Source organism: Erinaceus europaeus, chromosome 2, assembly GCF_950295315.1.
Source record: "Erinaceus europaeus chromosome 2, mEriEur2.1, whole genome shotgun sequence".
In the NCBI taxonomy this organism is placed as follows: domain Eukaryota; kingdom Metazoa; phylum Chordata; class Mammalia; order Eulipotyphla; family Erinaceidae; genus Erinaceus; species Erinaceus europaeus.
The window spans coordinates 149,580,912-149,608,643 of NC_080163.1; positions in this window are offsets into that span (position 1 = coordinate 149,580,912).

The following is a 27,732-nucleotide window of genomic DNA, read 5'->3' on the forward strand; positions in this document are numbered from 1 at the left end:
GTCCACTTGGTTACATTGGGAAAAGGTTTTAAGCTTCCTGTTAGAAAATATAAGGAAAGTTGTTCCAACATTACCTAAGAGCCATCTGTGAAACACAGAAGTCACTCAATAAATATGTGTTGAAACATTGTTTGCTGTGGACAGTAAGTAAAATATGGTGTGAAAACTCTTTGTAAAACTGTAACTATTCCAGTGCAGAGCCAAGATATGTCACTTCTGTGTTCATACTTCCATCTTTCCAGGAATTTTTTTTCTCACTTTCTGTGATTCATTTCATTCTATACCTTTTCTTAGATGCATGCCACATATATATTACAGACACGATTTGATGGAGAAATAAATGCAACTTGGCCAGCAAGGGTAATAGCTCATTGTTACTACATAATTGTTACTAGTCTAGGTATTTCATATGAACTAATTTATTCATTTCTTAATTTGCTCCATAATGTAATTGTTACAAATCATTCCACATTACAGATATTAAAACTAAGAAACAAACATCAGAAACTAACTATGCTCAAATAGTTGATAAAATAACTGGTTTTTAACCCAATGTTGTAACATTCCCCTTTTTAAAAAAATATTAATTTATCTCATTTAGTGACCTATCTAATCTGACCAGCTGTCTGATCAGTGGGTATTGCAGTAATGTTGGAGAAATTTGGTCATGGAAAACAGCAGTGCAGGAACTAACGTCAAGAATATCATCTCTCATTAGCTCCCTCAATTTCAATGTCAGTTTGTGAGGCATTGACTTGACTAAAAATATTTTTAAAAATTTAAAATATAACTTATATGTAAATTACTTTCAAATTATAAAATATAGAATAAAATTATCTCCAGAAAAACCAAATTTATAATAAAACCGTAGGAAATACATTTTTTATTTAAAAGAAACATACATGCTTCCTTAATTATTAGCAAAAGAAAAAATTCTTTGCTTAGTAAATAATAGGAATAACTATCTGTTTTATCAAAGGTTTTCTCCATGTATTCATTTATTTATAAAATACCCAGAATTCAACTGCTGGAGCACTGCATGTGCAATGAGATCATTATGTTACTGTAACAGATGTCTTTCAAACTATCAAACATTAATTACAATTAGCCAGAGTGTTTTTAAAATCAGATTAAGTTATGACTTATTTTGAATTATAGTTCAACAGTTAATGTTCTTTTTTTTTCAAAGATTGAATATTTACTTGTCCTGGTAAATAATAATTATAAGATAAATAATTTTTAAGGACTACACTCAGAGAAGACATGATGAATGGAATAAAAGAATAAAAAAATGGAATAAAAGTTTGCTATATAAAAACTATAAATGTACCTGTATTTAATAAAACAAAAATATCAATTTAAGTATTCTGGTCAAGAATCAAGACATATCAATGGTCCTAAAGTCACTTTGTAATCTTTGATAAATTTATAACAATTTAATTTTAGAAATATCTAGTGTTGAACATTCCTTATTTTTATATATTTCAAGCACAACTCTTAATACAATAAGACAAATATTATGTAGTTTAAGATCTGATTTGATTAATGTCCACATCATAATTATATGAATCCCTGATATGTACTCATTTAATGCATGGCAATTTTATTTGCAATCTTTTTACTTATACTGCAAACATTTTACTGAAATCTAAGCAGATATTGAACTCAAATATATTACAACTAAATCATCAAAAGCTGTTCCCTAATTTAGATATTACTTGAGCTCTGCTGACCACATATAACTCAACCACTCTAAAATGGTGGCTATTAAACTAATGTGGTACCCTTTAAACTTCACTCAATTTCAAACTGAATTTAATCTCAAACCCCTGATGTTCCATTTACTATGCAAGTCAGCACGAGCAACTCATCCAGCATCTAACTATATCTTGCTTCCTCATGCATAAAATAGGCATAATTCCCCAGAAAGCAGATATTAGAGCAAGGATTAAGATGCTCACATTTTAAGGGTTTATTTATTATGAGTAAGGTATATGCAAGAAGAGAGAGAGAGAGAGAGAGAGAGAGGAAGTCCGAGACACCAAGACCATAATGATGTTCTGATAAATGTAGAGGTGGAGATGGAACACAGGGTCTCATATACATCATGCTCATGTCCAGCACTGTACTGCATAGTCATCTCCTCAGGAGCTTTAACACTTTTGAGTAATTCAAACCAAAGCAGTGAGTGCGTGTGTGTGTGTGTGTGTGTGTGTGTGTGTGTGTGTGTGTGTGTGTGTGTGTGTGTGTGTGTGTGTATGGGCGTGGAGGGTAGTGAGGCAAATAGGATATACTGCATTGCAATAGAAGACTTTAACGCAGTATTTTTTTTTCTAAGTCTGCTGCCAAGAGAAGCAGCTGTAGAAACCAGATGACATATTCACTAGACACATGAACTTTCCAGAGATTGAATGGAGAATCTTTATCTGAGACTTAACACAATAAAAGTAAAGAAAGTGGAATCTAGTATCTCCAATTTTCTACTAGTCATTATTGATCTCAGGAGGACAGGTCCTTTGCCCCACACTATAGTGTTTTATCCACGCTCAGAGTGAGGTGAAAACCTACACAGTGGATATCAGCCAAAAAAAAAAAAAAGACAGAAAAAGACTATGACTGAAAGAATATGAGGAATATAATGTTTATATCCCCAAATAGTATCCTCACTGTCCAACTTGAGTCAAATGCCTATTTCTTTTTTTTTTTTTCCTTCCAGGGTTATTGCTGGGCTCAGTGCCTGCACCATGAATCCACCACTCCTGGAGGCCATTTTTCCCCCCTTTTGTTGCCCTTCTTGTTGTAGCCTCGTGGTTATCATTGCCATCGTTGACGCTGTTAGTTGTTGGATAGGACAGTGAGAAATGGAGAGAGGAGGGGAAGACAGAGAGGGGGAGAGAAAGACAGACACCTGCAGACCTGCTTCACCGCCCGTGAAGCGACTCTCCTGCAGGTGGGGAGCCGGGGGCTCTAACTGGAATCCTTATGCCGGTCCCTGCTCTTTGTGCAACATGCGCTTAACCCACTGCGCCACCGCCCGACCCCTAAATGCCTATTTCTTAAACAGTTGCAACGACTGAAGGATTTGGAATTAAGACTGGGCAACATGTGGTTGCATACCTGACCATCCCTAAAGCCAGATATGGCTGTTTTATCACATGCTCAATATGAGAATCTATGAGATCAAGGATAGTGCTATTAACAAAAAGGGTTAAAAGGTTCTAAATAGGCTAAAGGAATACATTTCTGTTGCTCTCAAATTTTAAATTACACCTTAGAGTCTATAACATATCTAAACATAGTAAATTATCTAAAGTCACCTATAATTATTGTATTCTTATCCTAAATAATTATCTGTTATACTGAACACAAATCCTTTAAAGTTCAAGTGTAACAATTCTAAAAGATCTTCTAAAATACCTAAATGGTTTGGTTTTCCCTTAACCCATATAGCATTAAAACTTTCACAAGCATTTATTACTTACAGTTTATCCTGCAGTACTTTTAAGTAGTAAACTTGTTTTTCAAGTGTTTTATAAAATTTGATTAAAAAAAAAAAGACAGACACATGATGTCAGAGGAGGACCTAGGTGGAGAATGAGAGTGCTTTACAGAAAACTGAGAAATTTCACACATGTACCAACAAAAGTATTTGCTGTCAACTATAAATCATTAATAAATGCAATTAAAATTTTTAAAAAGACAATGTAGATCAGTAGATGAAGGAAGATAACTAGGCAGTATTCTTTTATGAATTTTTTTTAATAGAGATGTAACGCAGTGCAACATAATTTGACTATTCCAGGCCATTTTTCCATTCAGACAGAAAGAGAAAGAGAGAAAGGGGGGCTGAGCAGTAGCATACTGGGTTAAGCACACATAGTGCAAAGCACAAGGACCAAATTAGGGACCCACACAAGGATCCTAGTTTGAACCCTGGCTCCCCACCTGCAGGGAGGTTGCTTTACAAGCAATGAAGCAGGTCTGCAGGTGTCATTCTTTCTCCCCCCCCTTCTTTGTCTTCCACTCCGCTCTCAATTTCTCTATGTCTTATCCAACAAAAACAATAACGGGAAAAAAACAACAACACTTTACTCTTCTTATCCTTTCCTCTAACCCTAAAGTTAACTGCTATTCTGATTTCAAAGAGCTTAAACAAATTTGGGACAGTTACTCTGTTAAGTACTTTACACTTAACTAGTTTAACACTCCCTATTCTCATCTAATATATATTTTTTATATTTTTGTTCCTGATTATTGTTTAATTTTATAGTTTTGTCTTTATATTTTACCACCTTTCAGCCACCAAGTTGCAGATACTACTATGGACTTCCCTGGTCAAACAACCTCACTGATGTGTCCTAGAACCTTACCTCTCCAGAGGCTATCCCAATAGGGAAAGATGGGCAAATATATATAAATAGTTATAAAAATAATAGTCAACTCATATCTGACCTTGGGAGAAATATTGCAGTTTCCAATGGAGGGGATGGGGACAATGAACTCTGGTGGTGGGAACAGTGTAGAATTATACCCTTGTTATCTCATAATTTTGTAAACCGATAGTAAATCACAATAAAATTTTAATTTTGGTTAAGTAATATTTATAATACTTTAAAGAGACACACATATATTCATATATGAATGTGTGTTTTTTTAAGTACAGAATTACTGAATTATCATCTACCTACAAATTTTGAGATAATAAAAGCCCAGTGTCAAAATCTGTAATTTAAATGTTAGGTGTTCTCCTATACATTTTCTCCTACATGTAAGCTAAATGTTAAGAATTTTCAAAATGTTGAACTGGGACCAGTTATAGAAAGAATGCTGTATGGAATTGGAGTAGCCAGAACCAACGCAGCTAGGGTAAGTTTGTCCTATGCTAAGAAAACCCACTCTCCAAATGTCCAGGTTATAAAGCCTGGACTTTGTTAATGCTATCTTCGATACAAAATGGGTCTACACAGATGTAAATCATGGATCTTGAAATAGGAATATTACTCTAGGTAATACAGGTGAGTTTTAAGTTCAAATGTATGCAATCTAATAAAAGAAACAGGGAGATAGTACAAAAGTAAAGAAAGCAAAAAAGAAGGAATAATAATAAATAATGAAGACAACACTAGATATACATGCTGCAACATTAAGAGTAAAAAAATTTATTTTTTATGTGTCCCATAAAAAGGGAAAGCACAGCTACTGGAAGAAATAATAGCTGAAAACTTTCTTAAGCTAAGAAATGAGGACCTAACCAAAACTAGAGTGTTCAAAGAGTTCTAAGCAAAATAAGCAAAAATATGCTGGAACATGATGGCAGAGGACCTAATGGAGGTTGTACTGCTATGTGGAAAACTGGGAAATGTTATTTCTAAATGATTGTATTTACTGTTGACAGTAAAACATAAATCCCCAATAAAGAAATAATGAGACAGAGAGAGAGAGAGAGAGAGAGAGAGAGAGAGAGAGAGAGCCCTTTAGCACTGTTCTACCACTTAACCCCTTGCCCCAATGTCAGAACTGGGGACTTGAACCTTGCTCCTTATGCTTGGCAACTTGTGTGTTTTACCAGTTGCCCCAATACTTGGCTTTCTTAATAATACTTTTGCCGTGTCCCATACATCCTGACAGCTCATGTCTTCGTTTTGATTTGTTTCCAGAAATTTCCCTAATTTCCTCCTTGACCTAATAGCTACTCTTTTTATCACTGACAACAGATACATTCACTTCAGTCTTATTTATATAGACAGAAGCTATGTAGTGACAAGGTCTATTCAAGGCTGGAATACTTCCTTAATAACATGAACAAAATAGCATCTGGTATCAATCTTGTCTCACTTACTTGACTATAGTGATTTAATGCTTTTATTCTCTGAATCCAAAATCTACTTTTAAATGCACTTTCTGTCAGCTGTCTTCATGGATTCTAAATGAGTTTATGTCATCCTGACAGACACTCAGATAAATTGAAGCTTAACTAGGGAAAAAATGTTAAAAAACAATTTGACTCAATAGAATAAATGTGATATATATATATATATATATATATATATATATATATATATATATATATTGCATTCCTTTACCACAGGTAGATATTAAATTACTATGATCAATAAAGTATCATTGAAAATCTGGTCTAGTGATGAATTTCAAGTTTCTATTTTAAGTTACCATAATACTTTAAGGTCAGTAATTTTAGGATATGTTGGGAAAAGAATTATTTGAATCTTTTCTTTAAGTCAGTGTTCTTGAAAAGGAGTATGTCTTAATGAGTTCAACATCCATCTGGAAGTTTTCTTGAAATCTATTGACAGATAGCAAATTACAGAAGCATTTGATCATCACACTCATCAACTCACCAATACAGAGAACCTAACTTCTTTAAGAACTCTGTTGTTGTTTGGGGGAATATCTGAGAATGTTGTCCATCAAGTAACCCTATAATCTTTGAAAATATTCTTGGATTGAGGGTTAACAAGACATTTATTCAAACAGAAGATCAGTGTAAAGTTCCAGTATTCTCTGTGGTGCTTGTGAGGAATTGTGCAGGAATGAGAAGGGTATGTTCCTGAAAGTTTATAGGAAATACTATTGGTGCCTCACTCATGTCTTTTTAGGATTCATTAATTTTGTATTTACATTAGCTCCCTGAAATGAGCACTTGAGAAAAGTAAGCACTTTCACATACATTTGGTTAGTGATAAGGACACCAGGGCAGCAGAATTTGATATTTCCAGAAAACATCCCTCAGCTAATAATGTGAGAATTGAAGGACAAATATCCCAGGCTTTTCATTCCTCAAGTGGAATGATTAATAAGAATTCTTTTTTTTAAAACTACAATGTTTTTTGTACTGAAATACTAATAATTTTTCATAAGAAATAGGTTCCAAAGCAGCTGAATAGAATAAATGAAAACATTTTTGGGTTTAATGTTTACACTCTCCCCCATGCCTTCTAAATGCAATTATCCAGCATCATTGCCTTCACACAAACTATGTGGACATGTCGGATAACTAAACAGATAGCATTTTATGACACTGTGAAAGTAATAAATTCCAAGGTTGTATAAATGTTAGGAAATGATTTTATATAAATCACAATGGGAGTAGTGCAAAGTATGTAAATCACTCACTGGGAGTAGTGTAAATCCTGAAAAATCAAAGAAAATAACCACAGAATCTTCATATATATATATATATATATATATATATACACACACACACACACACACATATATATATATATATATATATCTTGTAATAGCTGATAAAGATAAGAGAGACACCTATGCTAAAAAAAAGAAAGAAAAGAAACAATTTTAATTCTAGAGAATAACAAAATTTTTATGACTTTTTTGTTTGTTTTGTGTTAGATTCAAATCTGGTGCATTCCTTTACCACAGGTAGATATTAAATTACTATGATCAATAAAGTATCATTGAAAAATCTGGTCTAGTGATGAATTTCAAGTTCCTATTTTAAGTCACTATAATGCATTAAGGTCAAATGAGATATAACCTAATAGTCACACTTGCATTTGTACTTAATTATGTCTGTAAATATTAATATAGAGATTGTATATATATATATATATATACATATTATTCATGTAGTCAACCAAACTATATAGATATAGATATAGATGTATATGTACATATATATGCTAGTGTATGTATAATTACATTTACATATAAATATATGTGAATATACACAGAGAGACACATTTTGCAAGTAGAATGCATATGTTTGAATCTCAGCTCTGTCATTCATGATCTGTATGATCATGAGCAAGTTACTTAATCTCTCTCTACCTTGATTTACAAGTATAATGTACCAATTCAGTATATGTATAATTCCATGATAAGGAAAGGAAGATGTCTGCAAGTACACTTCATTTTAATTGCACTTCACAGATGCTGCATTTTTTACAAATTGAAATTTTATGATATTCCTGGGCCAAATAACTCTACTGGAACTATTTTTCCAATGGCATGTGTTCACTTGTGACTGTCAAATCTTGATAATTTTTGTGATATTTCAAATTGTTTGATATATTAATATTTGTTACAGTGGTTTCTGACCTTTGGCCTTTAATGTTATCCATGTCATTCTTTGGGGGATGCTACAAACCACACCATGTGAGGCAACAAACATAATCAATAAAGTGTGTGTTCTAACTAGCGCACTGACCATTCAATCCTCTATCTCTCTGTCTTCACGTTTTTCTGGGAAACGACAGTATTGAAGCTAAACCAATTAACAATCCTACAATGACATCTAAGTGCAGAGATCCACATCTCTCACATAAACCAAGGTTGACTATATAATCAACCTCATGTAAATAACTGCTAAGATTAAGTATATTCATGAGTCTACATATTGTGTGTATGTAAGTGCAGATATGTGTATATGTATGTATATAATTATAATAACTATTATATTATAATTATTATTATAATTATAAGTGTGTATGTAAGGTACATAATTATTATTACTATTAAGAACAGCAACATCTTAATATATTTTCTATCAACCTTTTTTATGAATACATCATCAATATACACACATCATCAAGTATTAATCCATGCATTTCTGAAGGTAATACAATATAACTATTATATGTGGTTAGTATAACAAGTGGACAGTGTGACTTTGGTGATGATGTTGACTAATACTATTGAGAAGCTTTCTCCCTCCCATGGGGAGTTAAGCAAGGCCTCTCTAGGTACTCCATGATAACTCCAACCCTGATAATAACTAAAAGTCTACTTAGTACCACTTGAAAGACATCTTCCAAAATCATTACTCAATTTTCTTCTGATAGGTAACATTTATTTTCTTCCAGTTTCAAAGGAAGTTATCAATCCCTTCAAAGAGTGTAAAAACAAAAAAAATAGCATAAAATCATAAGATGTCACATAAGATCATAAAATGATCATAAAATCATAAGATTTCGAACAGCCACAACAGCAATGACAACAATAACAAGGGCAACAAAAATGGGGGAAAAAAGACCTTCAGGAGCAGTGGATTCATAGTGCAGGCACTGAGCCCCAGCAATAACTCTGAAGGGAAAAAAAAACAGAAAATTTAAATCCTACCCTGCCTACTTCTCTGAATGTTTTTTGTTCTCTATCTCTATTCAGAGTCCAGTCAAATAAAACTATCTATGCCAAGGTGGGGCATTTGCCTTGAACCTCCTGTCTTCTATTCACTTATCATCCTCTAGTGATTCATTGCTTACTATTGTCTAATAATTAAAACACTTGCTGTTTAGTAGGAGGTTTTTATCAAAGACACACTTATATCAAGGTAGCTGCAGGCTTAATTTGGAGAAAGGAAAGTCCAGAGGGAACTAATATTTACTTGAAGTCCACCATGTTTGGATAATTTAGTATGTATATATTACTCTAATTCTCAGATTAGTACTTTGAGAGATTATCATCACTGCATAATTATGTAATCAAAAGTCTACCTATGTTGACTACCTTGCCCGATGCACATTATTGACAAATGGCAGGGCTAAGATTCAAATCCAGACCTATCTTATGCCAAAGTCATGTTGCTATATATCTATTACAGTGCAGACACTGTAGTATTTCAAAAAGAAAAAAAAAAGTCTGGTCACTGGGTTCACTAAATATAGGGACTTGTTCACAGCTATTTCACAGGAGCTCATATTTAAGAATAAAAGGTTGCTACATGTAATAAGAGTATAGATTATCAGATTCTTTGATACTTCTCTTTCTTTTTAAAAATATTTATTTATTCATTCCCTTTTTTTGCCCTTGTTGTTTTATCGTTGTTGTTGTTATTGATGTCGTCGTTGGATAGGACAGAGAGAAATGGAGAGATAAGAGGAAGACAGAGGGGGAGAAAAGATAGACACCTGCAGACCTGCTTCACTGCCTGTGAAGCGACTCCCCTTCAGCTGGGGAGTTGGGGATTCAAACCAGGATCCTTATGCAGGTCCTTGCGCTTTGCGTCACTTGCACTTAACCCTCTGTGCTACCACCTGACTCCCTTGATACTTCTATTTCTCATCAGAGACAGGGTCTATGTGTTTACTCATTTATCTGAGCCAGGTTGTGACTACTTCAAGTAATAGAGTAGGAGAGGTGATTTCTGAGCAGAATTTTGGTGTATTTCTTAGGTGTAAATCTTAGATGTATTCTCTCCCAGATTTCATGCCAGACCCCTTAAACCTAATGCCAGTTTGGATACAAAAAATGATGCTAAACACTTTAACAACTGGCAAAAAATACTAAGCTCATCAGATAAAGAAAGGACTACAAGAGCTGGATAAGGGCAAGAAACTGCCTTACTTAATGATGGTGTTCTTGGTCAATACCAGGAAATCCTATCATTTGGAGCTCAGATGATTAGCTTGGTAAGCAAGTGGGAAGGGCAAAAGAAGGCACCATAAATAGTCTAATCAAATATTTACTACTTAGGCCTAAGTCCCTCCTCTCATACCCCCTACCTCACTTCCCATAATCACTCTATCTAATCAACTAACTACACAATAGTCCTTAGATAAGATGGACATAGGCCTCTAATAGACCCCTCTCTCCATCATCACTGGTCAGTTCCATCAAGAACATCATCATAAGCCCTCATGTGGGCCTCTCCAAGACCATGCCCTCACTATGAAGTAGCAATGACAGGGACTGCCCGACTTTCCAAAGGGAGGCTGGGTCATTCTACTATGCCAGTCAAGAAAGACTGGTCCTGAAATAACTGTAGCCTAGAATGTTCCTAGCTGTGACCATGAACTGTGAGCTCAGATTGACAGGGACTTGGAGGTTACATAAGCTCCTATGTGCTAAATGTGAATGTATATGGGCCCTAGGTCAGATTGATGTAGTAGTCAACTGTACTTATATACTTTCTTCAAGTTTTGTTGCTACTCTATCCTAATCCAGTTTTCTAGTTCTATTCTCAACTCTGAAACCATCTTCCTTGACAATATTTCTAGTCCACCTACATGTTAGCTGTCAAGTTCAAGCAAAAATAACTAAAGTCATGGGCACCTAGGAATATACCTAAAATAGACTTCCCAGCTTCTTTCCACTCTAAGTCCCTATTCTTATCTGCCCTATTTATACTTTTTTGGTTCCTGTTTATTTTATATTTTACCACTTTTCAGCCATCAAGTTGCAGATGCTAAGATTTTATCTTGACCTCCTTGGGCAGATGACCTCACCAATGTGTCTCAGAAGCTCACCTTTCTAGAGTCCTATCCCACTAGGGAAAAATAAAAACAGGCTGGGGGTATGGACCAACCTGCCAAAGTCCATGTCCAGCAGAAAAGCAATTATAGAAGCCAGAATTCCCACCTTATACACTATATAAAGAATTTTGCTCCATACTCCCAGAAGGCTTGAATTTCAATTCCATCAAAACCCAGAGAGAGGAGAGGGAAAGAAGGACATTCAGAACTAGCAATAGGTGTAGGTGTGACTTAGAAAGAAACAGAAGTCAGGGCCATAGAAAAATGGAGATATATAGATATATATATATATATCAACCTATATCTTTGACTTGGGAAAACTACTGTCATTTCCAATTGAGGGAATGGGGACACAGAACTACGGTGACAGGAACAGTGTAGAATTATTACCATTATCTCATATTTTTGTACATCAATATTAAATCATTAATATACAGATGAAGTCCACCCTCCCTACCCATTGCCTTACTTTCTATTCTTAAAATCTATGAGCAAAATGAATGAGTTGTTTCAAACTGGTAAATTTTAGTAGAGTTTATCATATAGAAACATAATTAAGATATATCAAAAGTTGTTTCTGAGCTATAAAATTATAAAAGGCATAATTATACATACTGTGATGAAAATAAAACTGAAATTCACAGGGTTCCTAAATATAAATTTATAAAGAAAAAAAAGACAGCTTGCTATTTATTATTTCTGATTCTGGAGGGATTTTTTTTGAAGTTTCTTTCTACTTGGGTCTTCCAATGTAAAATTAAACAAACAATAAATTGAGAGAATCAGAAGCAGAGAACAATGTTTCGTTGAGCAAATTATTTTTCTACCAACTTTTATTATTAATTTTTTTACTATTAATGGTTTACAGTCAACAGTAAAATACAGTAGTTTGTACATATGTAATACTTCTCAGTTTTCCACAGAACTATCTAAACTTCCCCTAGATCTTCCTCTGCCATCATGTTCCAGAATCTGAACACTCCTCCACCACACACACACACACACACACACACACACACAGGGCACAAACACACCAACTTCACTCCAAATTCTGCTTTTACCAATATTCTAATGAAGGAAACTGTACTGACAAATTGCATAGTCTCTTTTGTTAAAGAGAGAATTCACTTAGCACCAAGACATTAAGAATTTTATAAAGGGGCCCAGCGGTGGCATGCCTGATTTATTTCCCTTATCAATGATGGTATACAAGCAAGATTCCTGGGAACAAATGCTTAGAATCCTTGTGGACTAGGAATACAGAGTCCTCTGGTTTACCTCCCCTATTGCTTACCCCTCTGGGAGTATGGACCAAAATTCTTTTTGGGGTGCAGAAGGTGGTAGTTCTGGGTTCTGTAATTGCTGGACATAGGTGTTGGCAAGAAGAAGCATCCCCCTACTTTTTTGTGTAAAGAAATGCAGTTACTATTGACATAATGCATAGAGCAACTGGGATTTTTTTTTTATTTAACTTGCGTTGAGTCAGGCTTTCTTGTTCCTTTGACATATATTTCTAAATACACTGCTCAAATGGGCTAATTTATTCATTTTTATTTCTCATCTATCAAAATCATTAACAAAATTTAATCCAGCTTAAAGTCTTCACATTATTTTTTATTTTTTATTTATATTATCTTATTTTTAAATATTTATTTATTTATTCCCTTTTGTTGCCCTTGTTGTTTTATTGTTGTAGTTATTATTGTTGTCGTCCTTGTTGGATAGGACAGAGAGAAATGGAGAGAGGAGGGGAAATCAGAGAGGGGAAGAGAAAGCTAGACACCTGCAGACCTGATTCACCATCTGTAAGTGACTCCCCTGCAGGTGGGGAGCTGGGGGCTCAAACCGGGATCCTTATGCTGGTCCTTGCACTTTGCACCACGTGCGCTTAACCCACTGCTCTACCGCCCAATTCCCCAGTCTTCACATTCTTAATATGGGTTAGTAAATGCTAAACTTCTCCATCTCAATCACAATAAAAATGTAACTTTAAGTCTAAAGAGGGAGAAGAGGAGAAGCAGCTAAAGGAAGCTTTTCTTGCATATTCCATAGGACTACGTGCAAATACCCAGTCACTGAAATCTGTACTTTGTATCTTATATTCTTACCTGTCCCATTTTCTACAAATAGTACACTCATGTCAAGTTATTTGTCATGTCTGATTATCTTACTCCAGTATAATTTAGAATTTTAAAACTGACAAAGTACATGAAATAGAGTGATGATGAAATAAGAGAAAATAAGCATAAAATCATTCAAAAAATACTCAGAGTGATTCACTAAACATTGATTCTAAGGGTGGAGAGAGCACTATGAAGTCACTGCTTTCAGGGTAGAGTGATCTATTAAGAAAGCAAAGCTTGAGTATATTAAATGGTTATGTGTACACTGAGAAACACTCAGTGTATGAGAGGAAAGGGACGTATGGAGACAGAATGATAGGGATGGCCTGATATTTGACTAGTTGATAAAATAAGCAGAGGAGGAAAGAAGAGTAAATCAGACACATTTCTAGGGAGAAGGCATTTCAGGCAGAATAAAAGCAAAGTCCCTGAGGCATGGGCATGTTTGACATTTTAGGAAGGGAACAGTAAGGAGGCATGTGTAGCAGGAGGAGTGATCAAGCAATGAAACAGAGATTAAATTAGAACAGGGACAAGTAGTGGGAGGCTATGTCATCATAAATGGTCTTGTAAATCCAAGAAACTTGGAGTGAATCCTTGACTAGTTCTCTCTTGCTCTCACTTTCTTTCCTATCTCTACTTAATACACACAAAAAAAGTGATTTTAAGAAAAACAGTTAAAAGCCTCTGGGACTGTGGAGTCACTATGCAAGCATCAAGACCCACTGGTCACCCTAATGGAAAAAAATTATCAATAATCAAATCTTACCTACCATTAGGCATTTATATCAATTTTCCCTGCATTCCAATAGCTGGTGACACGGGAAACAAACTAACTTTTCTTCCTTTCTTCCTTTATTCCTTCCTTTCTTTCCTTCCTTCCTTTTTTTATTTGTTGGGGGGAACTAATGGTTTACAGTCAACAATAAAATATAGTAGTTGGTACATGTGTAATACTTCTCGGTTTTCTACATAACACTTAACCCCCCACCTAGGTCCTCCTCCATCATCATGTTCCAAAACCTGAACACTCCCCTTAACCCCCACACTGCCCCAGAGGAAGCAAATTTCTTACTAGAAAGACTGTCTTATAAATTAAGATTAAGTATTTCAATCACCCAAGAGGAAGATATAAGTCAGAATATTCATATATATGTATACATATACATATGCATAACATATAAATACACACACACACACACACACACACACACACACACACATATATATATATATATATATATATATATATATATATATATATATATATCAGTCCCTTCCCTTTTTTTCCCTGTTACTAGGGCTTCACTCTGAGCCATCCTTTTCAGATAGAAAGAGAAAGACAAAGGGAAAGAGTGAAAGAACCACAGCACTAAAACTTCTCTTAAAACCATTGAATTCAAGCTCAAACCTGAGTAATATGCATGGCAAAGCAGGGGCTTCCCAGGTTAGCTAACTTTACAGTCCCATGGACCATACTGAGGGACAAAAATAGGTGTTTGCATTCTGTAAAACTTACAGTAGGAATTGCTTAGCTTGAACTTCAAAATCATTCACTTATACAAACTACCTCATTACATATCTTATATCCTACTACTACTTTCTATGTTCCAACCACACAACACTAACTTATATTCCATGAAGACAAAATGTTATTCAATTATTTATGTCTCCATTCTAGAGATGGAGACAAATAAACAAATAAACCACTCTGTTGCAATCTTTATGTATTTTTTTATATCTGTCCCAGAGTCACATAGCACAATCATTAATATATGGTTACTAAGATAAAATAATTTAAATCCATTGATGTATAGATATATAGTCTAGTCAAGCTAAAGATAATTTTATTTCTGTAATTACAGGACCTCTTGTATGCCCAATTCCACCATGCCTAGCCCTCCTTTTTCACTCTTTATTTCAATTCCAGAGCGAGAGACAGGCATACACAAAGAGAAACACCACCTCAACATTCTACTAGCCATGAACTTCACAGGTGTTATGATGCTCCCATATGTTCCTAGATTTGAACCCATGGCTTCACAAATGGTAAGGTACAAGCTATATACTAGGTAAGTTACCTCCTGGCCTCTAAAGATGATTCTTATATATGAAGATATATCTTCTTGCTTATTACTTAGTATCAAATTGTCCATAAACAATCAAGATAATTTCATTTTGATAAAAATGTAAAAGAATAATTTTAATTAAGTATAACAATTTTTCACAAATATAGAATATGAAATTTTCTATTTGTTTAGAAATTAGAGAATATCAGTACATATATCTCCACATTTTGAATTCAAGTAATGGGTAGAACAAGAAGGGAGGGAGAGAAAAAGAGAAGATGAGGATAAGGAGGAAGAAGAGCTTGAGTTGTTTGTGACCATTTAACAGTAGATATAGTAAATAAAAACTTCTAGCAACTTAATAATATAAATCCAAATGGAAACTAGACATGAAATTTCTACCTCAAATTTTAAATCTAGAATTAACTTGTGGAAATAACTAAGTGTGAAGCCTTATTTTTCACAAGTATCTGCAGTTTCACCTTTCATATAGGGGAAAATTAAGAAAACTGAAAAGACAGAACTGTCCAACATAAATGGTATAAAATAAATGAGAGTATTATATTTATGGATGAATAGTTTATGTGCAATAAAAATATAATTTCAAGATATTAGAATAATAGAGACCAAGAGAGACACTGCATGATGACTGGCTCAAACAGAACCCAGTGATTTAATTTTATGGATATACGTAGTTTGTCTTCTAGGATTAATACACCATAACCAAACATTATATGGATATTCTATAAATAAGGGATTAGGATTTAGCCTTCCTCCCTAGTGTCAAGTCAGGTACAGTATGGTTGTCGGTTTTCTCACATGCACTTTCTCTCTTGCCTCAAGATTCCACAAACTGAGATGCTGGGGTTCTTTGGGACTATTTTAGGAGTAGGGTGCATGGCAAGTGAGCTGTGTCAGCTCTGCTTCATGGTACTGCTTGTAGACTGAGAGCAGATGTGCAGGCTGATTCAATTTACCTTAATTCATCCCAGTTTAATTAGCAGCTAAGTTACAACTGGCTCCAGGAAAACACAAAAGTGACAGTTTGCATAACAGAGCATCTGCCTCTGGAAACAACAATCTCCCCTAGAATACTGTTTGATCACTAGATAAATCTTACCATGTTTGACACCAAGAGGGATAAACCTTTAATAGCAGTTAATTCTAAACAACAACAACAACAACACAAAACAAAAAAACTATTTTCAACTTAAAGAAAAAGGCTCAGGGGAAAAAGAAAAAAAAAAAAAAAAACAACTAGTATAGCCACAGGCCCTTTGGAATATAACTAAAATATGCCTACTAGCTATCTACAAAATTCAGGACCCTCACCCCGAACTCTTCATCTGCACTATTCCAGCCTTAAAGTTCATGATTGTTCAACAATTTGTTTGGCTTTATATGTTAACTCTCTTTTCAGCCACCAGGTTCCAGATGCTATCATGATGCCAACCAGACGTCCCTGGACAGATGACCCCACCAATGTGTCCTGGAGCTCAGCTTCTCCAGAGCCCTTCCCCACTAGGGAAAGAGAGAGACAGGCTGGGAGTATGGGTCAACTTGACAATACCCATATTCAGCAGGGAAGCAATTACAGAAGCCAGACCTTCCACCTTCAGCATCCCACAATGACCTTGGGTCCATACTCCCAGAGGGTTAAAAACTAGGAAAGCTTTTAAGAGAGTCAACATATCAAAGACTCAGCCTATGTATTAAAGACTCAGTCTGTGCTTTAAAAAGTTTGAGACATTCAATCGTTTTTACCCTCTTATATTACTTAGTGATTTATATGACTATATATTAATAGGAGTGTACATAAACACCATTCCTACCACCAAAAGACTGTGTCCTGTCCCATCCCCCACCCCCCCACCCCATGAAGTGAACATCCAACCTTACCCTCAACCCAGGGTTTTTACTTTGGTGGCCTACTACAAATTTAGTCAGATCCTGCTTTGAGTTTCCCTTTCTGTTCTTCTTTCTCAACTTCTGTTGATGAGTGGGATCATCCCATACTCATCTTTATCTTTCTCACTTAGCTCACTTAACATAATTCCTTCTAGCTCTGTCCAAGATGGGTCAGAGAAGGTGGGTTCATTGTTCTTAATAGCTGCATAGTATTCCTTTGTGTATATATACCACAGCTTTCTTAGTCACTCATCTGTTGTTGGGCGTCTGGGTTGCTTCCAGGTTTTAGCTATTATGAATTGTGCTGCTATGAACATAGGTGTACACACATCTTTTTGGTTGGGTGTTATGGAGTCCTTGGGTTTTCGACGGGTTATGTTGTTTTCACAGGGCTGGCTTCACGGGCGGGTAACAGACGACCAGGGACTCATGGTTGAGCTGTAGGCAGTATCTCTTTATTCATGCAGGATGCAGCACAATCTAAGACGAGCTAAGCTAAACTCAAGGTACTCTAAAACTCACAATGCTGTCTTTATATATACTTGCCAAGTAGGATGGAAACAGGATGTGACATAGAGAGGTTGGAGAGAAAAGTGACTGGTGAAAATCAGAGTGTGACAAGGAGGGGGCAGAGCAGGCGAGAATCCTATCACTGAACCACCAATGCCCTGGAGGGGGGTGGTGCTTGTTAACAGTGGTTATGTAAATAGAATGCAGTGGTTATGTAAATAGAATAGTGTTAAGCAGGGGGGATTTAAACCAAATGAAACAGAAGGGGTCTCATGCATACCAACAGAGGACCCCCCAACTCTTCATCTGCACTATTGCAGCCCTTAAGTTCATGATTGGTCAACAATTTGTTTGGCTTTGTATGTTAACTATATTGTCAGCCACCAGGTTCCAGATACTAGCATGATGCCAACCAGACTTCCCTGGACAGACAACCCTACCAATGTGTCCTGGAGCTATGCTTCCCCAGAGCCCTTCCCCATTGGGGAAAGAGAGTGACAGGCTGGGAGTATGGATCAACCTGTCAATCAATGTTCAGCGGGGAAGCATTTACAGAAGCCAGACCTTCCACCTTCTGCATCCCACAATGACCTTGGGTCCATACTCCCAGAGGGTTAAAGAATAGGAAAGCTATCAAGGGAGGGGAGTGGATGGGATACAGAGTTCTGGGGGTGGGAATTGTGCGAAACTGTACCCCTCTTATCCTATGGTTTTGCCAATGTTTCCTTTTTATAAATAAAAATTTTTAAAGAAAGAATAGGAAAGCTATCAGGGGAGGGGAGGGGATGGGATGGGATACAGAGTTCTGGTGGTGGGAATTGTGTGGAGTTGTATTCCTCTTATCCTATAGTTTAGTTAATGTGTTCTTTTTATAAATAAATTTTTTTTAAAAAAAGAAAAAGATATTCCACTTGTAAATTCACCTTGTATCATTGAAAGGAAGATTGCAGATTCAGGAAGACATAATTCTCCACCCAAAGTTAAATTCTCATATGAAATTTCTCTATCACTTAAGAATATTATTATGAGTATAAGTTTCTACGCAAATAAAATTAAGGTGAAATGGAATATGGAGGGGACCAAGCCAGTAACAGATCTATTATATAATTATAATTAAATTGAGAAATACAGAGAATCTGAAATAAGGCTAATATTATGCACATTCTCCATGTCTTAAAAAGCAACACTCCAATTTCTTTTAGAATTACTCTCATATTAAAATTTGTAAATTACTCTCATGTTTCTGCAGTGGTAAAACAATCCTAATACAAAATTTACTACATTTTCAGTAGTATGTAGTAGTAATAGTGTTTTTGTACTCTTTTGATATTATCTTTAGATGCCTATATCCAAAAATTTTTAATTTGAACTTAGTGAATTTTTTAATTTTTTTTTTTTTTTTTTTTAAGCAAAGCACTGTTCAGCTCAGGCTTATGGTGGTGCAGGGGATTGAACCTGGGACATTAGAGCCTCAGGCATGAGAGTCTGTTTGCATAACCATTACGCTATTTACCCTTCCCTGTGAATTTTTTTGTAAGCATACATCCAAAGATAATATCAAAAATGGTTAGGAGGCAATACCATGCTACTGGCCTGTGCTTTTTGTGTGACATCTGAGAAATCATAGCCAAATCCAATGCTGTGGAGTTTTGTTTTGGGGGATTTTGTCCCCCACTGTGGAGTTTTTATCCTATGCTTTCTTTACAGACTTTTATCATTTAGGTTTCTGATCCCATTTTGAGTTAATATTTACATATGGTATTAGAAAAAAGTCAACATTATTTTTTTTAGCTTATGGCTATCCAGTTTCCAAAACATTTGCTAGAAATATTATTTTCCCATTGAGTAACATTGACATGCTGATCAAAAAACATTTGTTCATATATAGAAGGATTTGCTTCTGGGATCTCTACCCTACTCCACTAGTCTTATCTCTGTCTATGCCAGAATCAATATGTTTTAATTACCATAGATATGTAGTAAATTTTGAAACCAGAAAGTGTGAGTCCTACTGTTCTGTTTGTTTCCCTTCTCCCCACCCCCTTCCCCACATCCTGTGGATTAGTTTAGTTATTCAAAGACCCTTGGCATTTTATATGAATTTTAGCATGGGATTTTCTACAACTTAAAAAAAAAAATCATTGGGATTTTGATATGGATTCACTGAGTTTGTAAATCACTTGGGAAGTAGTGACATCTTAGCAACAATGTACCTTCTAATCCATGAACATGGAGTGCTTTACATCTCTTTCTTTATATCTTTTTTACACTGTATAAATCTTTTATGTCCTTAAGTTAATTTTAAAATAGTCTACTTTTTTTGATACTATTACAAATGCAACTGATAATCATTACCTTTTCATGTTTCATTTCTACTGAAAAAAAATAAATTAAATTTTGCATATAGATAATATACACTATCACATTACTGAACTTACCTATTAATGTATTCATTAATAAACTCTAAGAGTTTCTACATATAAGGTCAAATTATCTAACATTAAAAATAAAGTTAACGGGGAGTCGGGCTGTAGCGCAGTGGGTTAAGCGCAGGTGGCACAAAGCACAAGGACCAGCATAAGGATCCCGGTTCGAACCCCGGCTCCCCACCTGCAGGGGAGTCGCTTCACAGGCGGTGAAGCAGGTCTGCAGGTGTCTATCTTTCTCTCCTCCTCTCTGTCTTCCCCTCCTCTCTCCATTTCTCTCTGTCCTATCCAACAACGACAACAACAATAATAACTACAACAACAAAACAACAAGGGCAACAAAAGGGAATAAATAAAAAAATAAATATAAAATATAAAAATATAAAATATAAAAAAAAATAAAAATAAAGGTAACTTGTATGTGACTTTTGGTTTTTCTCTTGCAGCTTTTTTGTTGCCCTTGTTATTTTATTGTTGTAGTTATTATTGTTGTTGTTATTGATGTCATTATTGTTAGATAGGGCAGAGAGAAATGGAGAGAGGAGGGGAAGACAGAGAGGGAGAAATAAAGATAGACACCTGCAGACCTGCTTCACCGCCTGTGAAGTGACTCCCCTGCAGGTGGGGAGCTGGAGGCCCGAACCAGGATTCTTACACTGGTCCTTGTACTTTGTGCCACGTGTGCTTAACCCGCTGCACTACCGCCCAACTCCCTGTATTTTTAAATAATATAAAGTTATGGGTTCTGGCGGTAGCGCACCGGGTTAAGCGCACATAGTACAAAGTGCAAGGGACCCAGTTCCAGTACTTGGCTCAACCCCTGCAGGGGGGTCGCTTCATAAGCTGTGAAGCAGATCTGCAGGTGTCTTTTTCTCCTCCTCTCTGCCTTCCCGTCCTCCTCAATTTCTCTCTCTCCTATCCAACAACAACAACAGTAACAGCAACAAAAATGGAAAAAAGACGGCCACTATAAGTGGTGGATTCATAATGCAGGCGCCTACTCAGCTCCAGCAATAACCCTGGAGGCAAAAAAATAAAAGTGAAAAATAAACTAATATAAAGTCATTCAATAATGGCTTACAATATTATAAGATTATGGGGTTTTATTTCCACAGTAACATCTAGCTCACCAAATCAAAGCACTTGGTGACAAAATAAAATAATAGATGCAATGCCAATGTTTGATAAATAGACAAAAGTACTCTGAGAGTATACAGTGGAGAGGAGGTATTATCAATCAGTTCTGATAGTCTTTGATTTCCTAAAATAGTGTCTAATTTACTAACTAGAATGTTTAACATACATCAAATTGCTGGGGAATTTGGAAAAAAAGAATGCCACATGCATTTCCTTGCCAATCGCTCCTATCCAGAGACTCACACATTTGGATAATTACCCTGGTCATTTGCACTCAACTTCATTCAGTTCAGGTCATTCTGACATTGTTTCTCCTGTAAATAAGAGGCCCTGAAGAAATATGTAAAATCTCTATGTTTGGCATTGATTCAGAAAAAGATCATTTTGTGTTGTTGGTGGATATCCCATGAGTATTATGCTTTCTCCATTAAAATATACCTCTGTCACTTGCTCTGAATAAATTATCAAACTCTCTAATATGTTTATAATTACCTGTACTTTCCAAGGCTATTTTTTTCATGAGCATCTCCCTCTCCCTTGCCTCCAGCTCTGCAAAAAAAATAGGTAGATTCTATGTGTAATGTAAAGAGAGAAGTCAAATGATGGGATGTAATAGGAAATGTATGCAGTGATAAACAGGCAATAAATAGTAAAAATTTGCCTCACCTACACTAAATATTTAATTTTAATAGGCACCAATAGTTATTCCACACTATCATATTCCCACATTAGTATGGTTTACATAAGCAATTATAATCAAAGTCCTCAGCTATTACAATTATTTTCATACACAAAATTTCAGGAGCTTCATCAATCAGACTAGTGGTCTTTAAGTTGAATGAGCATTTTTTTTGTTTTGCCTCCAGGGTTATTGCTGGGGCTGGGTGCTTGCACCATGAATCCACTGCTCCTGGAGGCCATTTTTTACCCCTTTTGTTGCCCTTGTTGTTGTAGCTTTGTTGTGGTTATTATTGTTGTTGTTGATGTAGTTCGTTGTTGGAGACAGGAGGGGAACACAGAGAGGTGGAGAGAAAGAGACACCTGCAGACCTGCTTCACCACTAGTGAAGCGACTCCCCTGCAGGTGGGGAGCCAGGGGCTCAAATCGGGATCCTTATGCTGGTCCTTGCACTTTGTGCCATGTGGGTTTAACCCACTGCACTACTGCCCGACCCCCTGAATGAGCGTTTTTTTTTCTTCTTCTAAAACTAATGGTAGATAATGTCTTGTCAGACTTAGCAGCTCTTCCTGTGCCAGTGTGTCTCCATTTAGCATAAGCACACTCACAAAACTTTGATAGAAGATATTAACTACATTGACAATTCCTACAATGCATCATGAATTTTGTAAGTTGACAAGTCTAAGATTTTGTGGAAATCCAAATATTTGAAAGTCCCATAAACTAATGTCAGGTGTTGAGGAATGGCTTTCCTGAGAAAATTAAAGTCTATGATAATATGTAGTTTAATTTGGATTTAATCACTTATTAACTTATTGTTTAGTAATATTTTGCAGAATTTGGTAAATGCACATTACAGTATCTGAAATAAACTAAAGGGTCAGTGGGATAGTTAATTTGGGAGGGTCTTTGCTTTGCTATGTGTATGTCCCACATTTCATTTCCCATGGCACAGGGGAAAAACTTCAGGGCTATAGTGTCTCTTCCTCCTTCTCCGGCTCTCTGTCCATATGAAAAGATATTTGTAGGACAGTGGAACTTCAGCAATGAAATATAACTAATAAATAAATACCAGTAATGCATGGAGAGAGAGTGGCAATGCAGGCAAAGAAAAAATACAAACTAATAAATTGTTCAGATTTTATGGGCTTCTAAACAAAGAGTAATTCATTTAAGTCAGTCGCCAGTGGTTTATGGAAGGTGATGCTATACTAGACACTAATTTGAGGAACTTCAGAATCATACATCTGGAATTAGTTTGTTCTAAATTCAGAACAAAATTTAGGAAGCATATTCAAAGTAAAAATCAAGTATAAGAACAAGTGTCTCAAATTCTATACTGCTGTCACCAATTTTCTAAATTCATACTATCTATATATTTACTATTTTTAAGGATATAATTCTTGTTTGTTTTAGTTTTACCAGAGCATTGCTCAGCTCTGGCTTATGGTAGTGCTGGGGGTTGAAGCTGGGGCCTTTGGTGCCTCAGGCATGAAAGTCTTTTTACACAATCATTATGCTCTCACCCCAGCCCTTAAGGACTTATTTACTTATTTATGCTCAAAAGAGAGAAACAGAGAAAGACCAGAGTTCTACTTAGTTCTGTAGGTTAGTGATCCCAGGGACTGAATCTGGAACTTATAGGGCCTCACCTGCCTGTCTAGATACTTGTGTTTAAATCTGGAGTAGAGATACAATAACTCTAGTTGGAAATTAGAATATTGTGACAATGAATATATCAATATTTGTAAAGTCTACATATCAACAAATTTATGTTATGATTTTTTGAAAAATCTTATAAAAAAATTTCCCCCAGTCCTGGAACCTTTAGGGTGGGGCTCACTTTCCAGCATGCTTCTCTCAATTCATACCAACTGATACTGCATCTGCTGATCCCAACCTATTCAATGCAATGAGTATCACCTCAGCATGCTTCACTTCAGACTGTGTCCAGAGATGTCAGGCGTGGAATGTCAACCCTTCAGCTTCATTACTCAGGTGAGACCTTTCCTTCCTTATAGGACTCCTTAATTCCATTTTGGGTAGTCTACTTTCTAACAAAGCCTCAAAACCTAGATATAGACAAGGTCCCATGAGATAGGGCAGATGTACACATGTATCCATAAATTAGGGCAAAATATATACCTGAAAGCAAAAGTGCAAAATAGTTTGCAGTGAGTCAATAAATGAACCAAGCAAGTAGAAAGACCTAAAAAGATACCATAAAGTTCCTAATGAAATAGTTTCTACTTAGATCTAGATATCCTCTTCACTTACTTCATATTACACTTCTCTCAGTCACTCCAAAGCTAACCTTATCAAAGGAAGGACTGCAAAAGCTGAATAAGGGCAAGAGACTGGCATACTTTAATGATGACACTTTAGTCACTATCAGGCCACCCCATCAGCTAGGGCCCTAATCGGGGAGTCCTGGAATTCCCACACAGACACCATAGGCCTAGACCTCGAATAGATCCCTCTTTCCATTGTCACTGGTCATCTCCATCAGGAACAACATAATGGACCCTTCTGTGGACCCCCATAGGAATCTCTGTTTTTAAGGCTCACTGTCAACATCAGTTCATTTTGGTTTCTTTGAGAATGTCCGAAAGCTAACATGGTAAATCTGTGAATGTATCAGAATGATACCTCAGGTTGAGAGAACTACATAGTCATATAAATAAAGTGGACTAGTGTTTTAGGTGCAATGGGCTTTGTGACTTTCCTGAACTTGTCACACAATACCAGCTTTAAGAAACATTACAATAGGGGGCCAGGAGGTGGTTCACCCTACAGAGCACATAGATTATCATGTAAAAGGAACAGAGTTGACAGTTCCCAGCCACTAAAGCTGTGGTCAGTCTCTCTGTTTCTCTCTCCTTCCTATTTCTTTCCCTTTCTCTAGAGGAAATAATAATTTAAAAAAATGGCTGGGGGCTGGTTGGTGGCACACCTGATTGTGTACGCAAGTTACAGTACACAAGGAACCAGCTTTGAGTCCTTGGTCCGCACCTGCAGGGGGAAAGCTTTGCAAATAGTAAAGCAGTGATACAGGTGTCTCTCTGTCTCTTTCCCTCTCTATCACCCCCTTCCCTCTCAATTTCTGACTGTGTCTACCCAATAAATAAATAAAGATAATAAAATAATTTAAATGTTCGGAGCAAGGCAGTAATGTAGGTACCAAGCAACAAATGATAACTCTTATGACAAGCAATCAAAACCAGTAAAACAAAATGCATTTTATATGCATATCACAATAGAAATGTGAAAAACATTTGGACTACATAAGCTGTTCTTTAGCTTTAAATTTTCTACTCATCCATTCTATCACCATTTACTGTCTTTGAGAGATTTTCCTAAACTATTCATTATATTTCATTGACCCTCAAAGTCATTCTCCAATGACACACTATTATTATCCCCTTATTTTTATGTAAGTATACTGAGAGTTGTAGTCCTAGAGGCATGCATTGGATAAAGCCTTAGACTCTCTAGCAGGAGCCCTGAGTTCAATTCCTGGCAGCACATGTACCAGAGTAATGTCTGGTTCTTTCTCTCTCTCCTCCTAATAAATAAACATATAGTCTTTTTAAAAAAATACTAAATGTTTTTTGTTATACCAAACTCTACATAATAAAGGAAAGTCACACTTTTTCTTTGGAACACCTCTAATAACAATACTTTTGAATAAATGTAAATACAAAGCTCAGTCTACATGACTGGATTAAGAAGTTATGAAACATGAAAAAAATCACCTTTCCAGAGCCCTAACCTACTAGGGAAATATAGAGACAGATTATGGGTATGGATCAACCAGCAAATGCCCATGTCTAATGGAGAAGCAATTACAGAAGATAGAATTCCATCTCAAAAATAATTTTCATCCATATTCGTAGAGGAAGAAATGTTAGAAGATGATCAGAGGGCTCTGAACCCCAGTTTCATTGGGACCAGCAACCTTTGTGACTAGAAACTTTTTGCCCCATCACTGAGAGGGAAGAGAACCTGGTGAATACCTGAGGAAGTCAGGTACTGTTTCACTTATCTGAGAAGGAAGAGAACAAAAGGAAGGATACACAGAAGTTGCCGTAGATGTATATGTGTCGTAAACAGGAAGTGAAGGTAGAAACCTAAAACAGTAAAAATGGGTATCAACTTCTACATGAGGTCATCCACCTTTGCACAAATAGCTCGTGTGCTTCTCTGGTGCATACCTTTTCATTTTCCTGAATAAAAATTTTAAAATATCAAGGGGAAAAAAAACCCTATGAAGAAGATGGGGGTGTGGGGAGCCTTTAACAATGGGATAACAACCACTTATTTTAGTCCTATAAATATCAAACAGAAGAAAAAAAAAGAAGTCATGGGACATATACTCAAGAGAGTACTTACTACTCAGCAGTTTAAAAAAAGGACTAGAATGAGGCCTTTGGAACTAAATGAATGGAGCAGTCAGTGATTATACTTAGTGAAGTAAGAAAGTGAAGGGCAACTATGGGATGACTTCATTCATATGTGTAATACAGAAAATTGAAACATAAGAATTTACAAAAAGACATCCATACATATGTATTTTTTCAACCCCTATCTAAAATCTTTGGACAATATGGGATGATCTTACTCTCAGGCAGAAGTTGAAAAACAAGATCAGAAAAGAAAACACAAGTAGAACCTGAACTGGAATTGGCGTATCGCACCAAAGTAAAAGAATCTGGGGTGGGTGGGTGGGGAGAATACAGGTCCAAGAAGGATGACAGAGGACCTAGTGGGGGTTGTATTGTTATATAGGAAACTGGGGGATGTTATGTATGTACAAACTATTGTATTTACTGTTGAATGTAAAGCATTAATTCCCCAATAAAGAAATTAAAAAAAAAAAAAACCTTTGGAAAACTATGGTGGTTACCATTAAAGAGGGTTGGGAACACAGAACTTTGCTGGAGGAAGTGATGTAGGATCATATCCTTATTAGTTTGTAATTGTGTAAATCACCATTAAATCACTAACAAAATATATTTTAAATTTTATGAAATGTATACTCCATGTAATACTACTCAATAGTCAGAAAAGATGATAGAGGCCTGATGGTAGCACATCTGGTAGTGTGTAGATGCTACTATGCAAAGACTCGGGCTCAAGCCTCATATCCCCAACTCGGGCCAGAAGGTTCAGGAGTGGTGAAGCAATACTCCAGGTGTCTGTTTCTCTCTTCCTCTTCCCTCTCAATTTCTCTCTATCTTAATAAGATAAAATAATGAAAAACTGGAAGTGAATCAAGTCTTTACTTAATAAATAAAAAGTAGTATTGTATCATTTGGGACAAAATGGATGGAACTGGAGGCTATTATGCTTAGCAATATAAGTAAAGAGATGAAAAGACAACTACCAGATGGTTTCACTCATATATGGAATCTAGAGATCTGATACTGATACATGTGAACTTGTAAGAAAAAAAAAAAAGACAGAAGCAAACAAACTGTTTCTAAGACTGAGAACAATGGTGACTATTTTGGGGAGGTGTACGAGCAGAAACACAGAACTTCGATGATGGATGTGGTGTGAAAGTATAGATTCCAATCTCATAATCTTAGTCACAAATGAAAAAATGAAAAAAAAAAACTACTCAAAGAAGTACTACTCATCTATT